General features: G+C 37.4%; 1 pseudogene; it reads left to right on the top strand.

The window, feature by feature from the left end:
* The first annotated feature begins 11,736 nt into the window (after positions 1-11,736).
* LOC124529102 (alpha-ketoglutarate dehydrogenase component 4-like) lies at positions 11,737-13,139 on the top strand (annotated as a pseudogene).
* The last annotated feature ends 286 nt before the right edge of the window (positions 13,140-13,425 follow it).

Raw genomic sequence — 13,425 nt, 5'->3', positions numbered from 1 at the left:
CAATTGGCCATTTGTGGCTTTATTTTATAGAAACAGGGGGCTACTAAAGGTTTCTGAGCAGGAAGGTGATGTGATCAAAAATACAGTTCATGAAAATGAGTCTGAAAATGATGTATGAAGTCAGTTGCATTTGGGAGACACCAGACAGGGTTGGTCAATGGAGGTAGAGAAACCAGTAAAGAAACTATCATGAAAATCCAGGGTAGAACAAAGAATCCTCGAGCCAGGGCTGTTGTAGTGAGAACCGGGGAATGAGAATATGTTTAAGAGACATTCCAAAGGTTGATATGACTGTGAAACATTATTTTTTTCACGTACATGTAATGATAAAATTATTAACATCAATTCCCCTATTCCTGGAATAAATGAAAACAAAATGATCCCACAGCTTTCACTCTGGAAGGAAATGTGTTTTCTTTAAAAGAAAGTACCTTTAAAAAATACTTTATGTTCTGTGAGAAAAAAGTAAATTGAATCCATGACTTAAAATATGTGTGATCACAGATGACACGTCTGAACGCTTACAGCCCAGTTCTAATATATTTACATTGATGTACAGTTTTTGTCACTCATCCATCCCTCTGGAACGTTAGTAGTGTAAAACACTTCTCCCCTCACCCTCCAAAAAAGAAAATCAGGGCAATACCGTTACTGATTTCAAAACCCACAGAGGCCGTTGTTGGGGAAATATGGTTGCTCCAAACATTCTTTAAAGTATGAGCTCCCTCTAGTGGCCAAAATACTCTTTACGCTTGACCAAATCTGCCCCATGCTTTTATATTTAAATAATTTTCCTGAGCGAAGTTTAACTTCCTCTAGAACTGAATTTGCACTTTTAAATTTCTCTTTGCTTTGTATTAAACACGATCCATAATATTCGTGGTGAATCTCAACATCTACTATTAGAGCTGTAATTTGTAGCTATCAGTTTTCAATAACGTGTTTATTTTGTTTCACACCACACCCAAACACCGTTATCACCTAATTAATGTAAAACTAATTTCTTCTAAATTTTCTAAGACAGCGAGGTCATCATTTGTCACTCTATAAAATGTCCTCACTGAGGAGCCCATATCCTCTTAAAACCAGTTCAAGTTGAAACCATTCCCAAAATATACATTTCCCATTGGAATCCCATCATTCCTTTAGGAAGAGGTCACTCAGCGCATTCCACTAAAGTCACCTCTCACACCAGGGAGTGGGGTCATGCAAAGCCCTTGAGAAGAAAGCAGTGGCAAGGGATGGGGAGAGAGAAAAGAAAGACTAATACTGAGTGCCTACTGTGTGTCAGGTGTTAGGTTTTTTACTTTACATTTGCCATCTCATTTGAAGCCCTACAGAGATGTTCTGTTTCTCTTCTATTCAACGTAACATTTTCAAACTCTTACTCATCATAACGAGGCACAGAAGTAAAGCAGACATCATCTCCATCTTTAAGGTGCTTAGGGCCAAGCTGGGGGCACAGACAAGGAAAGAGATGAGTGGAGCTCACCAGGCAGGTACAAGCCCAAGCACTGGAGGAACCTCAGGAGTGGCTCTTGGCCCCAAGTGGGGAGGGGGCTGCTGAACAACAGGGAAGACTTCCCTTCTCGGAGAAAGGGCTCCTAAGTTCAATCTGGAAGGATGCTGAGGAGCAGGCCAGGCAGAGGGACAGTATGTCTAAAGGTCTGGAGTCAGAACGGGGCATTAGTTCAGGTTGGCTGACACTTAGGGAGTGGGTGAATGATTAATATCCCATTTTCCAGATGACCTATTTGACACTCTGAAATGGTAATTAAGAATCCTGCCAAGACAGAAGTGGGGCCTCAGTGATTGCATCACTGCCTGCTCGTTCACCTCTACCTTTTTTACGGTGGGGGTGGGGGTGGGGGGTGGCGGGGCGGGGGACATGACAGTCCTGACTGATCAAGGCTAATGCCAAGCGTAGTATTGCCACAGTAAGTAATTACGGCCCACCTCTGAAAATACCTCCATCTTTGAGGTTAAAAATGGCCAGAGTTGTTTGTTTTAAGCAAAAGCAAACATTAGAAGTGGTTTGCTAGACAGCTATAATGAAAATATACAGCTAGCGTTAGGAGTGGAAAGAGTGGGTGGCTTTTTCCCTCAAAGGGTGTCCAGCCTTAGATCCTGACCTTAAGTTCTGATACAGCTGCCTCATCCTGGCCGTATTACTCAGTGGAACTGCATCTTACAGCAAAGACATAAAGTGAACAGAAAAGCTAAAGATTGTGTGTAGTCAAAATTACCCTTGAAACTCCCTTAAATAAGCCATAAAATGACTCATATAAACACAGATATGTATATACAACCCAGTGCCATGAGGTGAGAGAGCGACTCAGCTAAACTATGAGGAGCACAAAATTAGAGCCTATATGCAGGTGTGCGGTTATTCAATCCACTCTGCCTTTAAGAGAGTTGTCAAATCCCAGTTAATGGGGCAATCAGTGGCGAATTCTAAATATTCCCGCTTGTCTGCACAGTTTATTTCATTCTGTATTCACATAAATCCTCTTCAACTTCATATATTATTTTATTCACTGTTCTAATTCAATTCTTTCAGTTTAGGACAGATGCTTTGTTGCCATTGTAAAGATCCAACCAGATGTTACATAGGACTATAACTTGCACGTTAACTACCACGTAATAGACGCTCAATAATGTTTGCTGGATTTAAATCTGAATTTGGTTTTCTTGGGCTCATACTCACATATTCTTTGAGAAGTTGTGGAAAAGCATTTGGACACCTTCTTCCTGTCTTCCTGCTTGGCATTTCATGGATGGTTCTCTTGTATATAAATCAGTTTCATAACCTAGGGCATTGATTGTCTGTCTTCCTGAGTATAGTTGGGCCTACCAGGGGTTTCTAAAGTCAGTCTCAAGTGATGGACTTTAATTATAGCTCCCTTTCTTTGAATTTTGAGGACAATTCTTTAATTATATAGCTGGTCCGTGTCAATAAGTGTTATCAGATGCTGTAAGAAAAAGGGTAGGCAGTTTAACTCTCTAATAGGGCTTTAGCCCTGACTTTTCTAAAGTAACTATAAACACATGGCACATCAAAATTCTATCCAAGAAACTTTCTATGTCCCAAGCACTCGCTGAAACACAACAGGGGACAAAGAAATGAATAATAGATTGTCCTCTGATCCTAAAGAGAATATTTCTTTCTTTTTCCCTTTTTTAAACATAAAGGCAATTATCTTCGGTAAGATGCACTCATACAGTGAAACCATAGTCTGCTTCTCTCTGCTCCTTAAATTAAATTAATACTTAATCATAAAATTAATTATTGATTGTTAAGTTAATTAGCACTTCTCTAACAATTCTTTTGAATTTAATGACTAGATTAAGGGTTTTTTCAGTATTCTAGCTTCATGATTGTTAAGAATATTAATAAAAGTTAATATAGCTTAATTTATCCAATATTCTAGCTCATCTGTTCTAATTAAGAATATCTGACAACTCACTAATAAGGAAATCAGTTTAGAGGCATTTTTATGTAAACACTTTTGTCATTTCAATACATTGTTATCACTATATCAGGGGAAAAAACAAGAATCTATTTTTATTGAATAGAAAGGTATTAAAAATAGATTTTTTTTCCTCTTCACATGAATCAGAAAAAGAATGATAATGTATGGACTTTTAATTTTTTTCTCCAATCAGATAGGCATTTAATGGTATGGTTGTAATTTGCAATTCTCAGGCTACTTATAGATTTTGGTATTTTTCATATCTTTATCAGCCATTTGATTTCTTCTTTTGTGAGGTGCCTATTCAGGTCTTCTGGTCATTTTGTTTATTGATTTGTACTAGTATTTAACATTCTGGATACCAGTTTTTTTGTTTGTTTTGTTTTATTTGTTTGGTTTTTGGTTATATGTATTCTAAATACTTTCACCATTCTGCTTCTGTCTTTAATTTTTAAAGAAATAGACATTTTTAATTTAATGTCTGAAACAAGTCTTTATTTAGCTTTTGTTTTAAAAGGTATTTTTGCTGGGTATAGAATTCTAGCTTGACTGTTTTTCTTTCCATGTTTTAAAGATGCTGCTTCACTCTCTCCTGGTTTGCATTGCTTCAAACGAGATATCTACTGCCATTCTTATCTTTTTCTGTATATAATGTGTCTTCTTTCTGTAGTTGCTCTTGAGATTTTCATCTTTATCACTTGTGATCAATCTATTATATTCCTTGGTGACATTTTCTTCATGTTTCTTGTGCTAAAGGTTTATAAACTTCTTGGATGTGTGGGTTTATAGTTTTTATCAAATTTAAAATGTTTTTAGTCTTTATTTCATCATATACTGTTTCTACTGCCACTTTTCTCCTTCAGAGACTAGAATCACGGGTATATTAGGCCCCTTAATGCAGTCCTGTGGTGCAGTAGAATTCTGTTTTTCCCAGTCTTTCTCTGTATCTCATTTTGAATAGTTTCTATTGCTTGTCTATTAATCTTTTCGTCTGCAATGTTTAATCTGCTCTTACTCCCAGCCCGTGTTTTCTCAACTAAGTCACTGTATTTTTTCATGTCTAGAAATTCTATTTGGAGACAGCTGGGTGGCTCAGTAGGTTTAAGCATCTGACTCTTGATTTCAGCTCAGGTCATGGTCTGTTTCGTGAGTTTGAGCCCCACATTGGGCTCTGCACAGACCTCATGGAGCCTGCTTGGGGTTCTCTCTCTCTCTGCTCTTCCCCCCTGCTCACAGACTCTCTCTCAAAATAAATAAATAAACTTAAAAAAGGAAGTTCTATATGAGTATTTTTCATATCTTTGATGTCGTTACATAACATGTTTAATCCTGTTTCTATCATCTTAAACATGTGGAATATAGTTATAAAAAAGGTTTTAATCTCTTGTGTACATATCTAATTTTCTCATCTGTATAGTTTATAGGTCTGTCTGCAATCATTGCTTTTTCTTTTCATTTTGTCTTTTTCTTTCTTTTTTTTCTCTTTCTTTCTTTCTTTTTTTTTTCTTGCCAGACATTATACATTATACTTTGTTAGGGACTAGTTTTTTCTGTTCCTATAAATAATCTTAAGCTTTGCTCTGAGATGTAGTTAATGGGAAAAGCCTGGTCTTTTTTCAATTTTGTTAGATGACACCAAGCAGCCATTAGTCTGGAGCTGATTTTGTGCCATCACTAAGGTGATGCTCTTCTGAGAACTTTAACTGATGCTACATGAATTATGCGGTTTTCTAGTGTGGCTGCTGGAAACAAAAACTATTTCTGGCTGTGTTGAGCTCCAAGTTGTATTCTCTCTGCTTCTTTTGGACAGTTCTTTCTGTCAGCTGTCAGAAATTTGTGAGAAAATACCTGAGCTTCTATCTGAAGCTCTCTCTTTATACACGTGTACATACGTATATATATTCTGTCCTGTGAACTCTAGCCATCTGAACTCCCCTTAACTGCCAGCTCTATCTTCTCAACTCAGGGAGACTGGTGAACTTCACTTGTGTTCTTCCTCACCTGTGCTGTGACCTAAAAACTCTAGGAAGTATGTGGGAGCAATTACAAAAGGCTGCCTTCTCACTGTGACCTCAGATAGTCTTTTCTCTCTATTGTGTGTATGCATGACCCTGGTGTCTCTCTGTGTGTCCAAATGTACTCTTCTTATAAGGACAAATCAGATTAAATTAGGGTCTACTCTAATTGCTTCATTTTAACCTAATCACCCTTTTAAAGACCTTATCTTCAAATCCAGTCCTACAGGTTAAGACTTCCACGTATGAATTTGTGGGGGTGAATGGGCACAATTTAGCCCAGAACAACATTTGTTTTCTTTCTCTCATGGATCACTACTCTGTCTGATATCTCAAAACTATTATTTCATATGTTTTGCCCAAATTTTAAGTTGTTTCAGGAGAGAGGTTAAATCCAGTACCTGTTACATCATCTCAGCTAGAAGTGAAATTCTGAAACTGTTAATTTTAAAATGGTACAATTTGTTGATTTTTTTCTTGCTTATCCCAAGTTGCTTTTTTCTTGAGTATCCCAAGATATTCTTTTATATCATTTTCTAAAAGGTTTATATCATGGCCTCTCCTGGTTAAGTAGTTAATCTACCTGGAATTGATTTTTGTTTATGGTGTAATATTGGAATCCAGTTGCATTTTTTTCCTCATAAGGATATCCAATTGTGTCAGCATTATTTTCTAAAAGGTCAATTCTATTTCCCCCTTTCTATGAAGAATATTATTATCATAAATCAAGTGTTTATAAATGTGAGAATTTGATTCTTGCCCTCTATTCTGTTCCACTAGTATAATTTTTATTCCTGCAATATTATTCCAAATAATCCTATATGCTCTTATTTACAAATAAAAGTTTGATAATATCAATTGCTAATGAGGATGTACAGGAAAAGCAATACTCATAAATGTTATTGAGAATAGAATCCGTATGATCACTGTTTTTGTTTCTTAAGGCTGCCATAACAAATTACCATAGCTGAGTGACTTGAAATAACATTATTTTCTCATAGTTCTGGAGGCCAGAAGTCCAAGATCAAGGTTTCAGCAGGGCCAGACCGTTCCTGAAGGCTCTAGAGAAGAATCTTGCTATGCTTATGGTTGCCAGAAATGTAGCTACATCACTCCAATTTCTGCCTGTCTTCACTTGGCCATCTTTCCTCTGGGTATGTCTCCTGGTCTCCACATCACTCTCTCCTTATAAGGATCCTAGTCAGTGGATTCAGTATCTATCCTAATCTAGTATGACCTTATCTTAACTTGATTACATCTACAAAGACCCAATTTTCAAATATGGTTACATTCACAGGTATCAGATGTTAGCACTTTGACATATCTCTTTGGGGGACAAAATTCCAACCACAAAAATTACTTGGAAAAATAATACGACATTTATTAATAGAGTTGAATGCATACATAACCTAAGACTAGCAAGCAATTCCATTCTTAAATATATAAGCGACACAATCCCTACGTGCACCAGACTGTAAGAATATGTTTAGCAATATCATTTATATGTTATATAAAGGTGATAGGGATAAACAAATTCTGACATATTTGTGTAGTGAAATACTGCAATGCAATGAAAAGGAACAAACTATACATATAGTCACCAACTTAAATGAATCTTATAAACATACTGTTTGGCAAAAAAATACTAGTCACAAAAGAACACATAGAGTATAATTCTACTAAAATTAGCAATCTGTGCCAATATTTCAGGCCACAATGTGTAATTTAAAGAAATTCATACAAGAAGTTTGACATGAAGATATAAGTATTAATTCTCTGCTAATTCAAGCTGTCTTGAAGAGAAAAGAGTTTTGCACTTTCCAAAGAGTCTGACAGGTTGGTTCATCCAAAGTAGAGGTCAGCAAACTTTTTCTGTAAAAAAACAGACAGTAAAAGCAACCATAGACATTACATAAGAGAATGAGCATGGCTGGATTCCAATACAGCTTTATTTACAACAATAGACAGTGGGCTGCATTTGGCCCACAGACCATAATTAGTTTCCTCATGATCAAAAGCACAGATAAAATTATGTTGTCAACAACCCATGACACCCTGCTCAAAAGCCTTTACTTTATTTATTTGTTCTTTCTGCCAAATTAAGTCCAATCTCCTTACCTTCCATTCAAAGCACAGCAAGATTTTGGGTCCCGGCCTATGTCTCCAACCTCATTTTTCTCCTCCACTCCTCAATCACAAATTTGAATTTGAATCAAGTTGGGGTCTTAGGCACTCTCTCAACATTTCCTCATGCTCTTCGTCCATGCTCACACTGTTCCCATCAAATGGAATATTCCCATAAGAACAAAACCATGTCTACATTCTGCTCATCCTTCCAGAGGTAGCTCACATATGCTGCTTCCCCAGTAATAACTATTTAAATCATCTGATCCAACTTTCTCTTCTCGATTTCCATAACACTTATTCCTTTCATATCTCCTTTAAGACTGTTTTCTCCCCTTATTTTGTTGAGGTATAATTTACACATACTAAAATCCACCCACTTAAAGTGCATAGTTGATGAATTTTGACAGCTGCATACAATTGTATAATCACCATCACAACCAAGATATAAAACACTTCTATATTCTCAAAAAAGGTTTTTTGTGCCCCTTTGAAGTTGACCCCCTCCTCCAAACTCTGGGTAAACTCTGTTCCTTTTTGTCATTATAGTTTTGCCTTTTCTAGATTCTCCTATAAGTGGAACCATAGAGGATATGTCTTTTTTTTAATATATGACTTTCAGTTAGGATAAAGTTTCTGAGGTTCATCCATGCTGTTTTTGAACATATTTTGTTCCTTTTTAAAGAGATATACCACAAACTTTATTAGTAGACAGACATTTGAATTGCTCCTATTTTTAATTCCAATGAATAGTGCTGCTATGAACATTTGCAAACAGATCTTTGTGCGGACATGTGTTTTCATGTTACTTTGGCCAATACCTAGGAGTGAAATTGCTGGGTCAGATGAAAACACCAGACTGTTTCCCACCATCGTCACATGAGAGTTCCAGTTGCTCCCCATCCTCATTAGCCCTTGGTCGTCAGTCTTTAATTTTTTCATACTAGTCGCCGTTGTGGTGTCTCAGTACACTCTTCATTTGCGCTTCCCTAATGACTAATTGTGTTGAGTTACTTTTCATGGTGTTTAGTAGCCATCTGTATCTCTTCTTGGGTGAAATGCCTAAGTGTTTTGCCCAGTGTTAAAATCGGGTTGTTCTTGAGTTGTAAGAGTGCTTTATAAATTCCAGATAAAAGTCCTTTGTCGGATAGGTTTTGCACATATTTTCTCTTGCTCTGTGGCTTGCCTTTTTGTTTCCTTGGATATTTTTCTCCACGAAAAAGAAATTAAATTGAATGAAGTCCATCCTTCCTGTTATTTGTAAACTCCATAAGGGTAGGGATTGTGAGTTACACATCTTACATGTCAATATATGATAATAAGACTGGAAACTAATTATGTAATGGGCACTAAGATTTGTTTTATATATTTCTTTGCATTTGATTGTTACCCACCTGTAAGTAGGTGTTCTTGTCCTCACTGTGGTGCTGTGGAGATGAAAGCACTGAGAGGTGTCGTAACTTCATCAGTTAAATGACTAGTAAGAAATGGGGCCAGAATTCAAACCAGGGTCTTCTGTTTGACCTTGAAGTCCATGCTTTTAGACACATTAGGATGCCTCCCTTTGTTGGATGACTAGGTATATGAGTGAATGAATGCTGCCTTATTTGTTCTTAAAGATTACGTGTGTGTGTGCACATGCATTAGTAGTAGCCTTGTACGCATTAAAAACTCTGCAACAATTCAAAGGACTGAAAATAGTGATTAGCCATGATGGGAAGAGAAAGTTGGGGAAGCAAAAGTAGGAAAGAAAGTTACCATGTTTTACATCTTTCATTTTTGAACCAGATGAATGTATTATGTAGCATATCAACCTATTAAAAGAAAAATGAAGCCCCATATTTAGGACAATGACATATATTAGAAATCAATAGAAAAATAGCTTATACATTTTATTAAGGGAATAGTTACTAATGATTCTGCAAGAGAGAGAGAGAGAAAGAAACCATTACATTGCTGTGTCTTCAGAGTAGAGGATTTCTCTTACAATATTTTAAATTTGAAGCTTCCACATGTGACTGTAGACATGCTTGCAAATTTAGGCCAAGGGCAAGAAGTCACACCTTCAAAATTCCCTTTTCATTCACCATGTTAGTTCTTTTTTTTCCAACGTTTATTTTTTATTTTTTGAGACAGAGAGAGACACAACATGAACAGAGGAGGGTCAGAGAGAGGGAGACACAGAATCTGAAACAGGCTCCAGGCTCTGAGCTGTCAGCACAGAGCCCGACGCGGGGCTCGAACTCACGGACCGCGAGATCATGACCTGAGCTGAAGTCGGCCGCTCAACCGACTGAGCCACCCAGGCGCCCCAACACCACCATGTTAGTTCTAATGTGTGGTAGCCAAGCCCATCTTCCTGTGGGGCCCTCAACAAAGCAAGAGTCAATTACTGTTAAAAGCTTTGGGTTATTAACATAGAATTTGTACTTGTAGTTGCCTGCTCCCCAGATTCACAGAAGGACAAAATTACAATGAATTTTGAAAGACTCCCCCGCAACTAATGAAAATACAATTAATGAGAACAGAAGACCTCACTGGCCTTAATGAGAAGGCCTGAGATGGATTTAATTGCTGGGCCTACCCCAAATGCTCTGTTAGATTCACACCGTGGAAGAGCCAACATGGATATAGTGGAGCGTGGACACGACATCAATAAGACATGTCAAAGCTATTCATCACTTTGACGTTTCATGAAAGCCCTGACAGAAACCACGCAGTCCCTCATGACTGGTTGGATATCTTGCTATGTTCCTAAGGCAGCTTCTGCAGACTTGAAAGAGAAGGCAAAAGAGTGCCAGCGTGTCTTTGTCCTCTCGTTCCAGCTCCCTGGCTGCCTGGATCACAGCATGCATTATCTGGATCGAAGGGATGACGCTTGTCCAGAAGGCTGGATGCACAGGTGGAAGATGCCGCAGCCGGCACCAGTGACACCTGAAGAATGAGCCAGGTGGAGATGAGCTAAAAAGGAAAGGGAGCTTTAGGAGTGGGCCTAGGGAGAACGGTGGTTGGGGGTATTTATATAGAAGGGATGGATAGTGAAGTCATTAATGATTCTGAGAGAGACAGAGAGGGAGAGAGAAATCATCGCAAGCACCCCACGCCCAGGGCCTACATTGTAGAGAGTAAACACTGCACACAGAGTACATTTCCCTGATAGGAAGCTCTGTGCAAAGGTCCCAAAGCAATTCCTTAAAAGTCCTACGTCATGAGGAGCTTAGAAAGATCTAGACATGGAAATGTAGCAATGGCCGTAATGGGTATAATAAACCCCATTGGCTGGCCTGAGTTTTAACTCCCTGCAATGGCGGTTCTCTTCAGATAAGGAGCCCTGAGCAACCTTTTCCTTCCTTAGGTCTTTATAGGGGTATCTTATTATATAGTAATAATAGCCTGCGCAGTGCAGAAAAGCACAGTAAAAGATAAGTGCTCATAAGCAGTATGGTGCAGTAATTAAGAGCCCAGGATCTGGTAAAAATCTCAGCTCTGTCACTTTCTACCCTTAAGGTGATAGGACAAGCTAATTAATTACTTTGCACCTCAATCTTCTCATCTCAAAAATAGAAATAATAATGAAAATAATAGTATTTGTTTCTACAATAATAGATATATTAGATATATATAGATATATCTATATAATAGATATATATCTATTATATAATAATAGATATATATAATATATTGTTATTAATATAATAATATATTATAATATATAATTATATATTATATATACTATATAATAATATATATTATTAATATAATAATATTATAATAATATAATAATAATAATATAGATATATCTATATAATAGATATATTATATATAACATAATAGATCAGTTGTTGTGGAAGAGAAACAAGGTAAGTATATAATGTGCTTAGCATGACCCTGGAAAACAGAAAGCTTCCAATAAACTCTAGCAGTCATTGTGGTTACCATTGTTATTACCAATTTTATTACCAATAAATTACCAATACCAATTACCAATACTATTACCATTAATAATATTATTATGACTCCAGCTTATCTTCTACTTCCCATATTTAATCTGTTAACAAATCATTCAATATAAAATCTGATGTCTACCTTGGCCCAGATTTTTGTCATCTTGACTGAAAATATATATGCCTGTTGGTCCCCAGTCTCATTCTTCTTCATCTCAAACTTTTGACCAAGCGTATATCCGGAGGTAAGTATATGGCGAATACACTTGTCATTTACATTATCTGACAGTGTGAATATTTGCTTCCCAGAAGCCTGATATGGAAAACACATAGCACCGCTAAAAGCATTAAATAAAATAGAGTTGATATGGTTACACTAATCTGCACTTTCTAAATTTATTGATGGAGGCAAAGAAAATAGGCTGGCGTGGATTTCGTACAATTTTGGATCACACTAACCTAGATTCAAACAGTTCGTTCAGCTAAAAATATTGTTTCCTCCCATGAGGTTCCCAATTTTGCAGAGAAAGATGCCTCTGAGAAGTACATTACTTGATACAGTGAGTGGTCTTGCATTCCGGAGGAGAAATTACACAAGGACATCACCACCACATTCTCCAGAAGTAGAGATTCTTTGGCACTGAGTCCCAACTGACGTAGGGTCCCCTGAAGTACAGAACAAATGATACCAGCAGTGCAGCCAGCCTCGGTGGAGTTGACGACAGAGGGTGTCTTTGTGTGGTCAATGTTGACTTCCTTTTGTGGCCAGGCCCACTGAGTTGGGGGTGACAGAAGGCAAGAAAGAAACCAGACCCACAATTAACAGATGGCTGACCCAAGCCCAAGGGGGAAAGAAACCACCTCAGAAGCCTCACAGAAAATATTTGCTTGGGAGGCTCTTCCTTAGAAGGATGCTGAGGGTTGTTAAATGTATCCTGCTGTTAGGCAAGTGAGAATTTTACTTGTTTCTTACACAGAAAGAAATACCAGGAAGAAAAGCCCTGCTCTTAAGAACAGTTTTTTAATTATAAAAGTAGAAAACATGTTTCTTTCTAACACTTAACATTGAACTTCCTTCATCATCCCATAAGCAACCTTGTGGATGTCAGGTGGCAAGTCCTCAGGGTCACCTATACCCATCCCTGTCTGCTCCCTCTTCAGCAGGGAGACATCTCAAGCCACATTTCATTTCTGTAGTGTGGAGGCAAGTGTCACACATTTTGTAGGTAATTCAGTAGATACCAGTGGGATTAATGTTTTAAAATGAAACCATCAGAGGCATCAAGATGGCGTCTGCCAGCAGAGTTGTTCAGGTAGTCAAACCACATAGTCCATGAATAAGGTTCCCTGACAGAAGAGACAATCCTAAACTCAATGTATCAGAAGTTTTGAGCTCAGCAGGACACCCATCTCACTCTTCTTCAATTTCACAGCGTTCTAAGGGCAGGAAATCACCAGATTTGCTGATTCATCAGGGTCCACCAGACACTGCAGAAATAATAAAAACATTACATCAGAAATACAGAAGGAAACTTGTGTCTCGAGAAGAAATTGAATTTATCCAACGTGGAGGTCCAGAATAATCACTGACAGTGTGGCTGCTGTTTGTAATCAGACAAAAGAATGGTCTTTACAATAAAGGACTTCCAAAATGGCACATGAGAAATTACACATTAAACAACTTGAATATTCTGTAAGAAAAAAAAAAAGGAAATATAGAAGATTTAGATGGACACTTGTATCTCCTAACATATGTATCTTGGTCAGCTTCTCCACAAACTTACCTATTTTGCTTATATTCTTATTAAAGTATACATTTATAAAAATTTTTAAAGAAATTATCAGCTCTGCTTTAACCATCATCCTTAT

The sequence above is a fragment of the Lynx rufus genome, unplaced genomic scaffold (assembly GCF_022079265.1).
Source record: "Lynx rufus isolate CCGP_SWC_20201006 ecotype Redwood Valley unplaced genomic scaffold, mLynRuf1.p SCAF_6, whole genome shotgun sequence".
Classification (NCBI taxonomy): domain Eukaryota; kingdom Metazoa; phylum Chordata; class Mammalia; order Carnivora; family Felidae; genus Lynx; species Lynx rufus.
Note: the sequence above shows the minus strand (reverse complement) of the source record. Positions and strands in the feature narration are given on the sequence as shown.